Source organism: Pteropus medius, unplaced genomic scaffold (genome assembly GCF_902729225.1).
Source record: "Pteropus medius unplaced genomic scaffold, Ma_sr-lr_union100, whole genome shotgun sequence".
NCBI lineage: Eukaryota > Metazoa > Chordata > Mammalia > Chiroptera > Pteropodidae > Pteropus > Pteropus medius.
The window spans coordinates 11029661-11047456 of record NW_024349225.1 but is presented as its reverse complement, the minus strand read 5'-3'; the positions used below and the strand labels follow the sequence as shown (position 1 = coordinate 11047456).

The 17796-nt window shown below is 54.5% G+C and overlaps 1 protein-coding gene across 3 annotated transcripts in view; it reads right to left on the bottom strand.

Moving 5' to 3' along the window:
* The window catches only part of KIAA0040 (KIAA0040 ortholog), a 29101-nt gene extending 12069 nt beyond the window's left edge, over positions 1-17032 (bottom strand). The window contains exons 1-2 of one of the 3 annotated variants that reach the window (XM_039881440.1): positions 2591-3249; positions 2057-2293 (exon numbers count right to left, since the gene is read on the bottom strand). The gene's annotated coding sequence lies outside the window, so the exon portion shown is untranslated. Of the gene's footprint in view, positions 1-2056; positions 2294-2590; positions 3250-16694 lie in introns of those variants that run through there. The other 2 variants (XM_039881438.1, XM_039881441.1) reach the window with 2 other exon arrangements.
* Positions 17033-17796: the final 764 nt, after the last annotated feature.

Sequence of the window (17796 nt, the reverse complement as noted above, 5' to 3'; positions counted from 1 at the left end):
TACTCAAAGCTGATACCAGGGAAATAATGAGAGAATAATTTAAGAACAGTGGAGTTTGCAAAGGTTTTCACCTGGGCTTTCTGTCGTGGAAGGCCTAGCCTCTTTCTTTTCTCTCATCTCATCCCTAATTGCATCACCTCCGAAGGTCTACGCCATAGACTCTGTGACTCATTAGTCTTTTTCAGTCACCCTTAGGATTAGATGCGAGACACTGTGTCTGAGTCTCTGAACATTCCGACTGCGGTACCCATGATGGGAAACAGTACCTCCCGCCTATCAGCAAGTCTACATATTTGTCACGCATTTCCCTGAGATCATCAAGGAAATTTCCTGGTTTTTCTGCTCCTCAACCATAAAACTCGGAGTCGAGAATTTTGCCTCCTCCACTAACATAGTAGGGTGTCTGGGCGACACCCACACCACAACTTTTTACGTTTTCTCTTCTGTAAACAGACGTTAGCACCTTTCCTTTTAACCTCAATACCTAACACGGTGCCTGGTGGAAAGTGGCTTGGCAGTATTTGTCGAGTGGACGAGTGAATGAGTGAGTGCCTGAATGAATGCATCGCCGGGAGGAATAAAAGAGAGATGTGTGTAAAGCGTGTAGCTTAAGGACACCTCGCACAGTGGGTGCCTTAAAAGCGCCTTGAAAACTATGTAACACCGTAGTTATTGCTATTCTATGCATGTTGTGTGAAAGGTGAACATTTCCATTTAAAGAGTTATTGTGTTGCAACCAAAGTTTGATCCCTTTTTCACTAAACTGGCTTAGAGAGGGAGCCAGCCGGCTCCCAGGGAATGGGGACAGACACGTCACGGGCCCTCCGCCGTCTCGTGGACTTTGCCTCCGTTCATTCATCCCAGCCACGTCCCCCTCTTTCGGCCCCCTGACCTCCATGATCCAGTTTCTCGGGCGTCTCGTGTTGTCCGTCACTATCAACTTTCTCCTCTTCGTCTTGGCGAGAACGCACGCTTTTCCTCTGACTGGCCTCTTTTGACGTCCGTACCTCGGAGGCCAACGCCTCTAAGCAGAGGGCTGGCACAGTGCGGTATCGGCTTTCACGGGGACCAGAGATGAGCTGTTGAATCCGAAAGCTGCTGTTGGCTGCGTCCTTACGAAGTGCACAGCTCCGTGTGTGCGGTCGAGCTTTGACAGACATGGCCTCATTCGACAGCTCGGGAGGTGGGCCCTGTGTCCCCATTGCACAGATGAGGAACCAGAGGCCACCAGAGATGGAGGGATTTGCCCCTAGTCCCGCGGCAACCCCTTTGCTACACAGCCACCATTCCCGGGAGGCTGGGGACCTTAGTGGGGCCATCTCATCTAGGATGATGGGGTGTTCACTCACGAAACATTTGAAAGCCTGCCATGTGTGCCACATCCTATGCGTACACTCCTGATTAAGTAAGATGTCTTCTGTGACTTCAAGGAGCTCACGTTTGAATAGGACCGAAAATCTAAGAAGAGGTATGCAGCACAACGTCATATATGACAGTGGGTGTTGGGGACCCAAAGGCATGATACTTCTCAGAGCAGTCCAGGAGCTATAGCCAACCCACAGGCACTTATTTTATTTATTTTATTTTATTATTTTATTTTATTTTATTTTAGTTATTTTATTTTGCCTCCTCTGACTTCAAATATAATTCTCAGTCTTTAGCTAGTCTTAAAGTTTGGCCACACTAACCTCTTCCACAGCCACGACAGATCAGATCGGCTGGAGCTTTACAAGGGCCTCTGTTGTCTGCGTTCCACGCCCTAGTCCCCACCCTGCCTGCTTCACCCAGTCCGGTCGCCCACCTGGTCCCCACAAGCATTTTAAGTTTGCAGCCCATGGACTGTGAAATAGAGTCCAGAGAGGGACATTACCTGTTCTTGGAGCTGTCACCTATGGAGGGAAGAGACACACAGGGAGCTCGAAAAAGAGAAAAAAAGGCAAATGGCAAGACTTGCTGTCCAGCTCTGACCTCCAGCGCGAGGGCCTGACCCTGGTCTCAGGCTGATCAGACAAACGATAAGGATGAGGGACATTTGCAAGAGGAATTAATACATTACCAAAATGACCCCGGGCACAACGAGAAAGGCCAGCAGAGGGGTGCCCTGGAAGGAATTTTCAGGGAGGAGCCAGAGGATGCAGCTCCGGCCCCGGGCCAGTCGTCCTCCAGGCCTCTGACCTTGGGCACATCAGAGCAGGTCCTGATCCCTTTCCTCCTCTGAGGTCGCAGGCTGTTGGCCAACCCAGGTCCCTCTCAAGCTTGTTGGGAAGAACAGACGGCACGTGTGAAAAGGACTCTGAGAAGGGAAAATCGCAGTCCATGTGCCAGGTGGGGTGTGCTCGAGGATTCCATTACAAAAGCTGAATTCAAGCTAAAATGAACCCCCTGGGCCGCTCTCACGGACCTATGGCCTCCCCTCCCCTCCCCTCCTTCATGAATCACGGCATTAGGAGCTACGTTCCCGTTTGGGAGACTTTGTGGGCACGCACTGTGACACTACTCACACTTGTGTCTGCAGTCTGTGTACACCCAACCTGACCACATCCTAGTGTTAGTGCTAATAAAACCCATCGCCATGGTTACGGTGAAATACCTCGGTCATACAGCTCTCATTTTGATTTTTCAAACCTATTTGCTCAGAGTCTAGAGCCAGTATCCGTGGGTGTGGTAAGTGCCTAGGTGAGGTTTTATTTTTGGAGATGGCGAGCCGAGGCTCTGAGGTCATCTTCGAGTTAGGAGCTGTTCTGGAGGGGCGGTGCCTTTTCGGGCCCACAAATAAAGGCTCTGTGGCCGACTCCAGGGACCGATGGTTAAGTCCTCGAACGTCATATCCCGTTGGAGGGAAAGACTGTTTTTTGAAGCAGCAGGAAGACAACCAAGTACTTGTGTGATTCAGGTCTCCCGCATGGGTGGTAATTAAAAAAAGAGACCTTAGATTTTAAGTTGCATCATTCTCTTTACTATGGGAGAAGGGAACTCGGAGTTCTGCAAACTTTGCAGCAATAACCGAGTAACTGATTTATTTTTCTCGGCGGCGACGGGGGAGAGGTTGATAGGCGGGAATACTTGACGACTAATGGAGTAGCAAATGTATACAATTATGCAACTCAAAAGCAATACAGACGTGGCTTTATTTTCCTTTCCATTTCCTCCCCTCATTTAATCTTAACAAAAGTTCAGGGCAATTAAAAAGCCCAGAGCTATCTTGCTGTAATATCCAGGCCGAAAATGTAAAGGCCAAACGGTAGAGGGAGTGAGCAGACATATCCTCATTCCAATCATAGCTCAGCCCCGAGGAATGCACTGTGCAGGACACACACTCGTGGCATAGCCAAGGGCTCCGTCTCCGTCTCTGGGGAGGGGGGGGTGGCGGGGTGCAGGGGGGCTGGTGCAGCTGGAGAGTGAAATCCACTTCCCGTCTGCCCGAGGTTAGATCTGTATCCCTGACGTCGCATGGAGACTCCCCCGACCCCCGCATCCCTCACCCCGCCACCCGTTTTGATAAATAATTGTTGCTGGATGCAGAGGGCACATGTGAGTGCACTAAAGGATTTATCGAGCACCCACTCGGGCCAGCGGCACCCTCTTTTCTTTCTTTTTCTTTTTTTTTGGCTTCAGCACCTTCTGTGTTTGCTACAGATGGCATTTTCTCAGGCTCTTCAAATGCAGTTGTGGGGGCCTCTGTGCAAATAGCTTATTACCCCTGAGCTCCTGTTACAGAGAACTTCTGGAATGTGCACTGGCTTCACCCCATCCCTCATCCCCTCAGTTTTCCTGCCCTCACCCCCAGACACCTTCCTCGCCACCACCCCGGAAATGCCCCTTCCCCAAGGAGGCGCCGCTACTGCGGGATGCACAAACATGTGACTGGGGAGACTGGATGCAAGAAACTGCTTAGGCTGGGGACAGCAGAGGGGTTCCGATAGATACTGATGTGTAAGTGCACGCACGCACGCACACACGCGCACACACGCGCACACACGCACCCCTCCCGTCTCTCCCCCTCGCTCCTCCCCACCCTCCACCTGTCTTCCATCCTGGCCTGGAGACCTGGAGCTTAACGAGAGACTTTCTGGGAAGCACGTGGACCGCTGGGCCTGGGGGATGAGGCCTGGGAACGGAGACCTTGTCCCAAGCTCTGCGGGTGGCCTCAGAGCTCAGGGGCCCGCAGGCTCAGCCACAGCCTTGAGGCTTTATCCCCCATCATCAGCAGCCCAGAATACATTTCTGTTATTTACTTATTTATCAGACTCATACTCAGAGTGTCCGGATCTTGAAGAAAGCGGACATTGGGGGAGACCATTTCGACAGAGCAATCTGTCTGAACGTGTGGCCCTGCCTCAGCTCCTGGGGCGAGGGGAGAGGGTCCTGGGGATGGGAGCTGCTTAGAGCAGCCGGAGGAGGCGGCAGGTGTCCTTGTCACGCCTGCACAGGGAGGAGTAGGCGGTTCCGCTCCTCTGGGGAGAGCCTGTGGGACTCCAGTTCTGGCTTTGGCTTTTATCTGCTTGTATTTGTTTAGGCTCCTGTAGGTTGTCGCATGAGCTGAATTCTTGGTTAAAAGATGGTCCGTCTGCAGGCCGCAGGCAGAGGGGAAGCTCGACTTGTTACCTGTGACTCAACGTGCGTCCTTGGGAAGGGCGTTCTGTTGCTTTGGGCCTCATTTCCTCCATCTCCAAAATGGAGGAGAAAATCTGGACATATACACGAGAAAGCGATAGTGTGTGCTTCCGGGTGGAAGGGCGTCCGGGCAGGGCTGGAAGGGAGATCGGCTCTTCTCTGTCCTTCGTCTGGTCACCTGCACGCGCTCTCTAAAGCCCACCGGCACCTGGCAGTGAACACCTGCCTTCGACACAGGTCCCGTGTCAAAGAGACGATGCCTGTGACCGCGCTCCTCGGCTGTTAGGAACTGTACACGTATTTAGAGCCATAATTGGAATCATTGCAGACAGAGGTTGGGACGTGACTCCTTGGTTCTGCCGGGGAGTGAAGTGGCCTGGGGGTCTTGCGGACTGTGCCCCGATCCGGGGAGGCCTTTCTGCCTCTAACCCAGGGTGGCTGGCCGGGCACCTTTCGCCAGGCTGTGCGATAGCGCTGGGCAGCCTGGCTCCTCCGTGTGCCATGTGATGCCTGGTTTCCAGGAGCGGCAAGCACGGAGCATGTCCGCCTTGCCGAGCGAGTTCTGACGAGCACGTTCCATCCTCCGCCTGGAGGTGGCGGGGCCCAGGGCTGCTTGGGGCGAGCAGGGGGAGAGGCGCCTGCACTTGTGGCTGCCCCCAGACTGGGTCCCGTGGGGGAGGTTTGTGCAGAATGGGTGTGAGTCTCCCGCAGGCTGTTTGCTGCGTCACTATCATAAAAACGCTGCCGTGAGCATATGGTTCCTGGTGTACGAAGAGGCAGATAGTACAAATAACAATCGCCCGCATCAGTAAAATGTGCCATTTGGGTTCGTTTTCCTGAAGTTGCACAGGGATTTTACGAAGTGCTAGTTAAGTATCCACCATGTGATCCACATGGCACAGAAGGAAAACAAGGTGTAGGAACGGGTTTCTATCCTGGAGAGTTTCCTACTGACACCTGAAACACCTTAAGTCCTGAACCCCTAAAGCCCAGGCTCCTCACCTCTCAGCTGATAAACCCACTGACTTCATCCCCATCTGCTGCTGTCAAAGTCGGATAGCAATATCACGAGGGTTCTTTAAAACCTGAAGATGCTCTCCCGAGTTTAATTTCCAAAGATAACAATGGTAATTAGAGGCGAAAGTGTCAGAAAACGCCCAAACGCACGCACCGTTAGAAAGGAGAGGGACTGACCGACGCCGGCTTGCATTTTGCGGGGGGCGGGGGCGCGGGGCGCGCATGGAGATGGAGGCGGTGCCGGTCCCTGGGCCGGACGTTCGGGTGGCGGAAGGGAAGCGAGAGCGAGCGGGATAGGAGGGGTCGCAGGAGCGAAGGGGCAGAGGCCCCCGCGTCCCGGTCTGGGGCTGGGCCGGCCGCGGAGGCGGCTTCTGAGGCAGGGTGGGCACTGAGGCGAGGCCGGTGGGGGTGCAGGGGGCTTTGACGGCCTGACACCCGTTCGCGGTCGCGGGCCCCGGGGGACGCCCAGGAGGCTGGTGACCGGGGGAGACGCGGTGTCAGCATCTCAGCATCTCAGCAGCGACGTTTCACGTTCTCTAACTTGGTCCCCCTCGTGATTCGAAATCAGCCGTGGCCATAGCTCGGGACTGTGCGGCATTAAGCCCTGACCCGTGGGCTCGGTAATCACAAATGTTAGGATGAAAAAAACCCTTTTATGAATAGCATACTTTCTCCCTTAGACAAAATCTGATTATGACCCGAAATGAAATATCACCAGACCAATCGCAAAGAAACCGCTATTCATCTCCTGGTCCCTCGGGAAGAGCAGGAGGCAGAGGAAAGCTCTGAAGCCGCTTCTCCAGTCTCTGGACTGGCACTGGCCAGGGCTTGCGTTGCCTGTTTGTGACCAGGGGAAGCCCCGTCAGAGACCCTGCACTTACAGCTCATTGTACTGTTTTACAGGCTTCCACAGACATTTCTTCATTCGATCCACTGTAACGTGAGGAGGGGAGGGATGTCTTGCCCTATTTCACATATGAATAAACTAAAGAACAGAAATACGTTCAAGGTTTGTTTAAAATGGCAGAGCTGGTCAGTGGCCAAGGGCAGACAGGGGTGCAGTTTCCTGGTTCCCCAGTGGGATGCTCTCTCACTAACACGAACTGCTAAAAAGCAACAAGAGGAAGAATAAGCTGGGGTCACCGGTCACTTCCACAGTTCACGAACCTTCCATCTCTCAGACTCCCTGAGATCTGTGGTCCTCGCTTGTTTGGTGGCCTCACATGAGCTTCTTTATCTGGAACCCCCAACACTCGCTCGATCCCACCCCAACTGCTACACTGAACCTCCTGCCTCCGTTCATTTAAGTCTCAGCCTACACATTGTTCCCCTTGGGAAACCTTCTGTGACCTCGCCGAGGGAAGAGCCCCCGTCCTGAGGCCCTCACTGTCCCACTGCAGCCGTAACCTGCTTTCGGCTCGCTGTGGATTTAATCATCTTCCTTTGTAAACAGTCTGTTCCCATCACGGCATCCCTCCCCATCTGGGACATGTTTTACTTTCGGGAGATATTTGCTGAGTTAATGAACATTTCTATAGCCAGGGAAACTGAGGCTCATGGCAATCGAATCCCCGAGGTCTCACGGCTAACTAGGCTGACGTGGCGAGTCTTCTCCTACATGTCCAGTGCTCGCTCCTCTTTGCCACGCAGGTTTCTGAGCTCGTACACGGCACTGTCGTCGGACAGAAGATGCTCAGGGAAAAAAATCCCCCCATTACGATTTCACTGTTCTGCGTTTGGAGAACTCTTGCGGCCTGGGCTCAGAGGCCGGGTGATCTCGAGCGCTACAGGGTGCAGGCACACTCTGCAGGCCTGTTTTGGTCACTGGCTACTTCCGAGTCTCCAGCGAGGCTGTGAGTGCCAAGCCACAGAGAGGACAGGGGCGAGACGTGACTCCCCAGGGTCTCTGGCCTCAAACGGAGATGGGCCTCAGCCTTCCGGGGTGCCGTACTGAACGCTTAGCTGACACTACCCGTGTTCCGGAGTTGATATCATTTTACTTGGTCACTTCTGGGTGCCAAGTCCGGAACATCCTTGCTCAGCGCCCCACGGCCTCACTGTCATGACTGCAGAAGACTCTCCTTGCTTTTCCCCAGAGGGCGGAGCCTTCTTTGCTGGCTTTTTCTTCCTTTCCTCGGCCTGGGTTGGCCACCCAGCTGAGGCCGAGGAGGCCAAGAAGTGCCGCCTCCACCCTGCGGTGCAGCCCAGACGGTCCCTGCTGGGCGCGCGTGCCGAGCTCCCGCGACGCGCGTGGGCACCTTCTCCCTTCTCCATGGCCTCCTCAGATGACGCCGCCTGGCAAGCAGCAGAAAGCTGCCCGCCACCGAGGCCGGGGGGCCCCTCCAAGCTAAGCACAGACCGTGAACTCGAGGGGTTTGTTTGGTTGAGAAGAGAAACGAGCACAGGAAAAGAACGATGAGGAGGCCGGGTTAAGCATCCCAAAGGAAATTCAAACCGGTGGTTATGGGGCAGGAAGGAGGAAGTCGTGGCCGCGGTGCGGAATCCAGACGCGGCTTCGAGGAGGGTGTGGCGTGAGCTGGCACGTGCAGGGGGAGCAGGGGGATTCAGGGCGGGGAGGATGGGAATGACGGGGTCCAGATTGCTCAAGAAAGCACAGCTGGCTCAGAGAAAAAAATCCAGTCCAGGCGGCCCAGGCACTGACTAGATCTGGAGGTTCCACAACGCCTGCTGTTACCATGGCTACGCTCAAACAGCTCCCCAGCGGCCCCTCCCCCGGAGCAGGTCCCAGCCAGCTGCTCTGATCCACAGCGCTCCGGTGGGCAGCCTGGCCCCTGCCCATGAGGGCCCCCCCAGTGTGGGGCCCTGGGAGGAGGGCTGCTACTGGGGACCCTCCTCTCCCTCTTCATCTCCTCATCAACGTCCAGGGACAGAGCTGGGGGATGACTGATGACGGGCTGGGCTCGAGGTCCTTCAGCCGACGACTGTACAAGAAGACCTGAAATATTCTTTATCCCCTTGTATATTAAGTTTGGTGCTAGTCCTGATTTTAAACCTGGGGTCATAAGGGTAAACAAAGTTGGTTCTAGTTGGCTCTAGTTTAAAGAGACCTCTCTCTCTCTCTCTCTCTCTCTCTCTCTCCTCTCTCCTCTCCCTCTCCCTCTCCCTCTCCTCTCCTCTCCTCTCCCTCTCCCTCTCCCTCTCTCTCCCTCTCTCTCTCTCTCTCACACACACACACACTCACACACACAAATGAGACGTGTGTCCATAGGGGCAAGCCCAGATCAGAGGTTGCTGATTGGAAGCCCACGAGGTTCTGTCTGATCTGCGGCTTTCCAGTTTCACAGCACGTCCTTCCTGTGTTCGCCCCACCTGTGTTACCCTTTTGGGCGGGCCAAAGCCTGCCCCCGCCCCCGCCCCCGCCCCAGTCACGGGCTGCCCGGCCATCTCCTTCTGCTGATCTCAGGTCCACGTCTGTTCTGAGCAAGGCTATGAGTTGAAATAGAAGTCCCAGGCACTGCGGTCACACGGGGCTGGGCGTTCTGTCTACGGACGCACAGGTGTGTTTGATGAGCCGCTACTACGTGCCATATACTGTGTATGGGGATACGATGAGGAAGTGGTGGCATCGAAGGCCTTGCCAAGGGTGGCAAAGGTTAGTAAATACAATAATACACTTAATTCAGATATCGGCTCCTCTGGGGAGTCTATCGCCCAGAGCCGGGCTAAGTGCGCTTCCTCTGGGTTCCACGGGCCCCTGTCGTGACACCCTCATAGCATGCATGACACCGTGTCCCAATGGCCTCTCTATCTGTCTGTTTGCCAAAATAGGCTGTAAGCTACTTAGAAGCAGAGCAGCTTCATAGCCATCACTGGTAGCAGCGGCAAAGTTTCTTTGGGGGAAAGGCTTTTGGATACTACTCTAGAGAGAGAGAAAGCACTTAGCTCTGGTGGAGACCTCGGTTTCCTCATCCGTACAACGGGGATAGTGTTTGGGCTGTCACCAGGGTTAAATGGGAGGAAGTAGGTGATGTGCTTAACGCGATGCCCGGCACACATGCACACAGCACTGCAGATGTGTTGCCGCTGACATCTGTTGCTTCCTGCTCAGTTACACCAAAAAGCGTTTACGATTTAACCAAATATTTTCTTTGTCAAACATCCTAATCACTCTGCATCTCTAGGACGACAAGGGGCAGGATTTAACGTCTCTCATTAATGCATAAGGTCAAAGGCAACAAATAAGAGACCAGGCACAGAAAAATATGCCACTCAATACGCATGTTACCTCAAGAAAAAGACATACATTTATAAGTATGTTCATAAGAATGTGGGAGAAAGGAAAATAGTTTGGCGGTTCCTCAAAAAGTTAAACTAAGAATTGCCACATGATCTAGCGATTCCACCCGTAGGTATGTGCCCGAAGCCACTGAAAACAGGTACTCAGACAAACCTTTGTGTGCGCGTACTCGCGGTAGCCAATTGACATTCACAACCCAAATGCCGTCAGCAGATGAATAGAGGAATTGTGCTGTCTACGTACGATGGAATATTATTCAGCCATGAAAAAGCATGAAGCACCAACAGACGCTAAACCATGATGAATCTTGAAAACATCACGCTGAATTAAAGAAGTCAGATGTGAAAGCTCATACACTGTACGGCTCCATTTATGAGAATGATCAGAGTAGATAAATCCAGAGAGACACATGAAGGCTGGCAGTTGCCAGGGTTTGGGACGAGGGAGCAATAGAGGATAAGTGCATAATGGGTACGGGGGGGGGCTGTTTTCGGGTGATGACAATGTTTTGGAACTAGATAGTGTGGTGGTTACACAACATCACGAATGTACTGAATGCCACCAAATTGTTCACTTTAAAATAGTTAATTTTTATGTAATGTGAATTTCACCTCAATAAAAAAATATGGGAGGAACTAATACAATATTTCTTAAAAGCTAATAGGTGAGAAATGGAAAAGAATGGTATAGTTCCCATTATTAACTGTTTAAGAAATTTAACATGTCACACTTGACGTTTTGAGTGTGAATTTATTCATTCACTCCAAAACCAGACCTTGAATGACCACACACCTCAGTGGCTTAAGTTCTTATATAAGGAATAATATTTTTAAACCACTGACAAGTTATTCCTGGAAAATGTCAGTCAGGAGCATCAGACCTTCTTCCCCATGTGGCACATGCTCTGTGACTGTGTGCTCCCTTCCCTCGCCCAGACAGGGTGGGGGACACACGAGGTGTCTGTCTGGAAATGAGACAGCCTTTCCACGGCTGGCTGTGGAAATCCGTGCCCCCTCATCCACCGAAAACACAGCGAAAGCCGGCTCTTCCCTCAGAGGGGTCATGACTGCCAAGAGCAGAGTGGCTGAATCAGCAGGCGTTGGGCGCCCCCACCTCACTCCCACCCGCCCACAAAGCCTGACTTTTTCCTCACTGGAGGAGGCTTTGGGCCAAACAGCCCACGGACAGGATCCGAGTTTCTAATTTGAAAGCAGGAGAGCCAGGAGCAGGTCCTGTCTGGTGGCCTGGGGTGCAAATGTGTTCCCCGCGCCCTGCAGAGGTTTTCTGATGGCGGGGTGCGGGTCACCCATCTAAGGCAGAGGTTTGCGTCGTCAAGGCCACCGCTGTGCTGCACCCACAGTTCAGCAGGCTGTGGACCTTGGGTGGTGGCAGTGATGGCCCGGGTGGGGGAGTGGCAAATTGGCAGTGGGGAAAGGGGGGGCTGTTATTTCAGGTGAGGCTGGGAGGCCGAGTTAGAGCAGGGAGGGTGGAAGCCATCGGTCAGTGACAGGAAGGGGCTTGGTGGGTGGGGCAAGTCTGCAGGACCAGGACCCGCCTGAAGAGTGGTCCCCTCACCCCTCCCGGCATCCCCACTTGGGCCCCAGCACAATGTAGACAAACGACTGTGAGGGCTCGGGAAGCAGCCTGGGGGTGGGGCCGCGGTGGCTGTCCCTTCTGCGCGCTTCACATTCTTAGCACCGCTCGCTGTTCACATGCCTGGGAGAGCCCAGCCTGCACGCGAAAAATTCACGCGGCCGAGCCAGGCTGGATGGATCGTTCACTCTGGGTCCCTAAGCATTAGGAAGGTCTCTCTGCCCCCAGTGTTCGTTCCCGGGTGGTCTCGGGCCGCTGTGCATGAGTGGCTGTCGAGAGCCAGCACTTGGGGGCTGCAGAAGAATCTAAGGTCACACGGCAGGCACAAAAGGACAGAGACTCAGGTCCCCACGTGTGGGGGCGGGACGGGCAGGCTCCTGCCTCCCCCCACAGCACCCTTTTCTCTTTTTCAAGGTGGCCACGGTCACGTGCCGTTCAGGTTGAGACGTGGCATGTCCGCTGTGTGCCATTCTGTTCCCACAATACTACGGCTAAGGGGACTTCCCGTTTCCGCGGCTCCGTTCCTGCCCCAGCCCCGCCTGACGCCCTCCCCCAGCCCTGCAGAGTCGAGGGCGACCGTGCTCGGCACCCATACTGCGACGGCAGGTCTCCCCTCTCTTCCGCCAAGGTTCTTTTATGACTTGCCTAGAAAACGAAAAGAAATTGCTAATGGGCTTTCCTTAAGCACGTCTGGCTTGAAATTAGGGTTGCGTTTGAAGAGCATAAATGTCAACTGAAAAACATCTCGACAGGAGGAAGTCAGAGACCGTTAAGGGCAAGGGCAGGTCTGCGGCGGCTCATAAACACGATCTTCAGTTTTGATCAAGAAATGCAGCCGTGATGAGGTTTTCTCATTTCTTAGCAACGAACTCCGCGGAGCAGCCCGCCTACAGCCGTGGGAGCAAGCTTCTTCCCAGGGTCCGGGGCGTGGTCTGGACCCTGCCACGGCCCCTTGGGAGTCGCCCCGTGAGAGAACTCTTGTGTTTGTGTGAAGTTCATTCTGGAACTCAGCTGCCCTTGTCCGGTCTGCACTAAAGGTCCACTCCCGTCCCCTGGTGCCCCGTGGAGATGGCTCAGGCCGCTGTGGGGACGCGGCAGAAACCCGAGCTGCTGTCTGGCCTTGGGACCGGCTGGCCCTGCAAAGCATGTGCAGTCGATTTTCCTTTTGCTGCTCAGGGAGAAGGCCCTTCTGCTTCTATTTCGTCTCTCTTACTGTGCTCATGAGCCGGCGATCTGCCGGGAGCCTTTCTCATTGTCTGGTCAGTTGCTACCAGTATTTGATGTGTGTCGATGACCTGTCCACTGGCCTCAGTAGCCTTCGTGATGAGTTTCGCAAAACACCAAGAGGGACGTAGTTCATCACGGGACCCAGTGCTGTCTCCCCTCTTCAGGGGTCTTTGGGAATTCTTGAGAAAAGTTGGACTGAAGTCGAGGAAGCAGAAAGGATGGGTGTGTGTGGAGAGTACCTCCCAGGATGACATCTGCCCACATCTCCAGGACACCCCGGTTGCCCCTGGAGGCTACTAGAGGGCAGATTCAGTTTCAAGTGCAATCTTTTCACCTTGCCTGCCTCTCTGCCAGCATTTCAAGGCCCACGTGTGTCCCTGTGTGGGAGGCACAGAAGGTCCAGCGGGGAGAAACCCTAGCATGTCCGCTACGGCAGAGCGACCAGTCTTCGACTCTGGTCCTGCCCTCAACCCGCTGTTGACCTGGGCACACACTTCACCTCCCCAAACCTCCGTCTGCTCATCTGTGAAGTGAGGGGGTGGGGCTGGCTCATCTCTAGAGTGTTTTTCCATTTGAAGTCTTTGAGTCCGTGGTTACTTCCTCTTCTTCATCAACAGTCAGAAGTCTGTTGACTTGAAAGTTTTGATGTTGGCATAAAATTCAAACTTTGCTGGGTTGGAATATGTCAGACCTCCCTGACTGGGACAGAGAGAATAATCACAGATACACCCGAGGCGTCAGCTGATGTTCAGTGCAGGGCCACAGCAGGTGAGGATTGGAAAAAGGCATCCCATCAGGGAGGACTCAGCTGCATGCGGGGTGGCCTGTGGCCTGGGAGTGGAAGGCCAGCTGCTGTCAGCCGCGGGAGCTCCCAGGAGGCCTTGCACAGTGCGCAGCCTGCCTAAGCGTTAGCAAAGCATTCACCTCTCTGGGCTCTGACCACTGCAGGTAAGGAATAAAAAGAGAAGCGGCCAGAACAGATGTGTGTCATCGACACGACGGAAGGAGACTCATAATTACTGCCTTAAAATACTTCATACAGTTAAAAAGCGGCAAGTCTGGGCCTCAGAGGCAGCCCAGAACCTACGCCTACACAGCCCATCTGATTTGGCACCTTCGAGTGGCAAGATCAGTAATAATAATAAAACCCTTTACATTTTTATAGACCCTTACATTCCTTTTTCAGTTTGATTCTGATTCTAACCATTGCCCTGGTGAGTAATAATTATCCTCATTTTAAGGGAAATGAAGCTGACAGCTTGTTCGAAGGTAGCTAATAAGTGATCAAGGCAAGCAATGAGCCCATGTCTATCTAGTTCCAAGTGCGAGGTTTTTTCTTCCATGCCAGGTCACATAAGATCCTGATCTGGGCAGTGGCAGCCCGACCTAAAGTACTCTACAGGGGTTTAGAATTTGTCTGAGAAAGCCATCCTTCTTGCTTTGATGATGGAAGGGCTTGGAGTATGAGTTCTGGAGAGGTCTCGACACATCTCACAGTTGAACTAAACTATTCATTTCTCACACTGGAAGTGATTCTGGGGATTGGCTTGTTTGGTTAAATGCCATTAATCCAGGATTCTCTTCAGCATTTCAGGTATCACCCTGCAAGGCATCTGGGGAAAGCCTTGGGAGCCTGGAGACTCATTTGGAAGGTCACCATATGATATGAAAATAACATCTGAGGGACATTACCGACAAACTCAAGACTGTCAGCATCCTCATGTTCTTACTGACAGCGCAGACACAGGCTCCTTTAGTTGCCCTCAGCCTGGCTTTTATGTACGACATCTGGGATAGTTAAGTTGGAGCTGCCTCCATCTCTCCCTGAGCAACAGACATGAATATTCAGTACCGATCACCTATCTCCACCTGGACCTCTCCTGGGACTATCCACATAAATGTCTAAAGCGTTAACTGCCTTCTTCTCCCACAGTCCACTCCCCAAGCCCACTCCTCCCCGAATTCATGATTTCCGCTGCAGGCATCACAATGCACCCCCGCCCCTATCTCAGTGCCTTATGAGCATCCTCTCTTCCATTCGCTCCTCCCATACCACAGTCACTCGGGCACCAGGTACTTGCTACACCACTAAAGTCCAGTTCCCACTGCCACGACCTTAGCCGGGTCCTCCTGACCTCTGCATCCCATCTCTCCAAGCCGCCTCCATCAGCCACGAGTCCTCTCTCCAAACACAAATCCAGCCATATTCTTTCCTTGCTTAAAAGCCCCACAAGACTTCCCACCGCTACAGGAGAGGGCCCGCCATTCTTAGCGAAGTGACCCGCACCGCCTGCCGCTCCCCCGGCCTGCCGTTGACTTTGCACATACTCTTTCCCCTGCCTGCCCGCGTGTCCCTGGATCTCCCGGTCATTCTCAACACCCTGCTCATCCGTCACTTCGGCAGCGTTGCCTCCCCTGATAATATCCAGGGGGGTCTATCGCTCCCTCCTTCGGATCATTTCAGTGTCCCGTGGCTCCTGCTATTAGGATGCGTATTATTCTGAACAGGAGTTTGTTTCTGTATCTGTCTTATTTATCAGATTGTGGGTCCTCACAAGCAGAAACTGTCTTAGATCTTGGGATTCCAAGGTCTTGGCATATAGCCTGGCACGTAGGTGGTGCAGTATATGTTGAATGAAGGGGTGGAATGGATGGATGTACCTCCCTCCTTGATGAAATCTCCCTCTTTCAGGAAATCACTAACTTTTACGCTTTGTTGAGTGTTCATTATTCTCTTGGGTTTAGTCTTCAGGGAAAAGGGCAGAAGTTACCTCTCTTTATTCCACAGGCTAAATATTGACGAAGTATGGAGGCTGGAGAAACATTTGTTTTGCAATGCATTTCTTTCCTAAAATTGTATCTGGGGTGAGGGTGGGGAGCCAGGGTGTCAGAGGAGATGAAGGACGATTAGATTTTCCAGCACAGGCGCCTCTCCCGCCCCGCACTGGGCGAAGGGAAGGCACATGAGATGCGGAGGCTGATGGTCAGACCCCCGCCGAGTTCCTGAGGTGGAACTTGCCGACCACCTGTAAGAGGGTCAGGAACAAGATGCGTCGATGCTACTTTTAGGTTCTGCTCCTTAACTCAAGGCTCTCCCATTATCCAACAAGACTTCCAGATGAGGGGTCCTTAAAATTAGCTTTGTAACGCCACTGTGAACTTTGGCGGAGTGAAGGAAATGCCATCAGCTTTGGAAGGAAGGTGCTTCTGAGATGCTCGGGTGGACTTCCCCTCCCCTTCCTCATTTAACAGAATCAGAAGAGCTGGCGGCCAGTTCTCCTGGTGAAGTTGGGGTGGAGCTGGCTGCTTCAGCTTCCCTTCAGCTGTCAGGACGGGAGTTCCCACTAGCTGAGGGCTGTAGTTTATTTAATTCTATTATTACATAATGTATTCCTGTGAAGCTCTTCAAAATGCTAGGGGAGCAGGTCTTATTGGGTCCTCGTTCTGCGGTCATGGGTCGGGAGGGCGGCTGGGAGCCGGATGGTGTAGAATCAAAGAAGTGAGGAAGCCACCTGTGTCACAAGAAATCCCCCAGCGACGCAGGAAGGAGCCGGCGGCTTCCGATTCCACCCCTGGCTCCAGGCCATATTTTCATTTTGGCCACCTTCCTAGCCCCGTGAAAACCTGGCTTCACCTGGGACGATTCAGAAACATCTAAACCTAACTTTTTGGAGGGTCTCAGGCCTTAACTTTGTCAGCAGCAAACAGAAGATCCCCCCTCTGTCAGCTGTTGGCATCTGGAGTCGGGGACCCATGTGGACCCAGCCCAGCAGCAGACGCGGGGGAGGCCGGGGTCCGCCGAGAAGGGCACCCTGCGGGAACCGACGCAGGGAAGGGGCGACAGGCCTTAAATCGCACGCGTGACTAGGGGCCGGCTTCGCCCTTCCAAAGGCAGGCGTGCGCGGGGAGCCCCCCGCCAACCACGGCGCAGCGGGAAACGCACTGACTCACACGGCGGCCACAGCAAGCCGCGGGGCTCACTCACCTTTGCGTCCCCCGGAGCGCGTCCTGCTCGCGTGGTCGCCCAGGGGTGGGCGGGCGCCGCCCGTCCGGCGGCGACAGGGTCGGGGGGCCAGGCCCAGGCCCCCTGTCCGCGGCCGGGCAGCAGCGGGGTCAGCGGAGCCGCCGGCCCTACCTGCGCCCGCGCGCGGGGACGGGCGCCCCCCGGCTTCCCGCCGCCGGCGCCTCGCGACTTTGAGGTTTCTCCCCAGCTGCGTCCTGCCCCGATGGCAGACGCAGCCTCCCCGGTCAGGTCAGCCGCGCTGGCCCCCCGCTCCCGCCGGGCCCCACTGACCACCACGGCGCCCTGCGACTGTGGCGCACACGCCCCGGCCGCGCCCTCCCTGCAGCCTTCCCGCCAGTTCCGCCCCGCCACCCCACCCCTGCCGTTACGTGTCGGTGCCCCCTGCGTCCAGGGACACGCCTCCTGCAGGACACGGCCGCTCCTCGCAGGGCGCCGTCCGGCGCTTTCGCAGACGCACGCGAGTTCCCAGGCGCGTGAGACCTGAGTCTGAAAACTCGGTTTAACCGAAACTGCCCAGCACCGCTCGACAGAGGGGCCTTCTTGGAAAGGGGCTGGGTGGGGGGACCTTGGGGAGCGAGGCCTGGGGCAGATGGGGCCATCGCCCCAACGCCTTATCCGGACACGTGAAGGTTGACAGGCTTCCCTAGGCATCTGCTGTGCACTCGGTGGGATGCGCACAGCCCCTCTGCAAAGTCTGAGTTGCTCCCTGAAGGCGGTAAGGGACATTGTGCGCCAACGGGAGCCGTGGCAAGTGGAGATGGAGGGGGAACTGCCTTGGGGAGCTCTCAGAGGTCCCTCCCCTATACCCCTATCATCCTCAGCTGCCTGCCACCCACTTCTGTTCACACCTCCGTGGGTCCGTTTCCCGCACCTGGGACCTTAGAGAATGAAAGATGGGTGCAGCCTCCCCTCCCCCGCCCCGCCCCTCAGACAAAGCTTCTGATGACCCAAGGCGGCAAGCTTGCTAAGGGTCCCCAGGGGACCTGGAGTGGGGACCTCCTCACAGTCATCGTGGGAAGTTCTTCCAGGACAGGGACATGAGATGCTGCCCTCTTGACTGTTT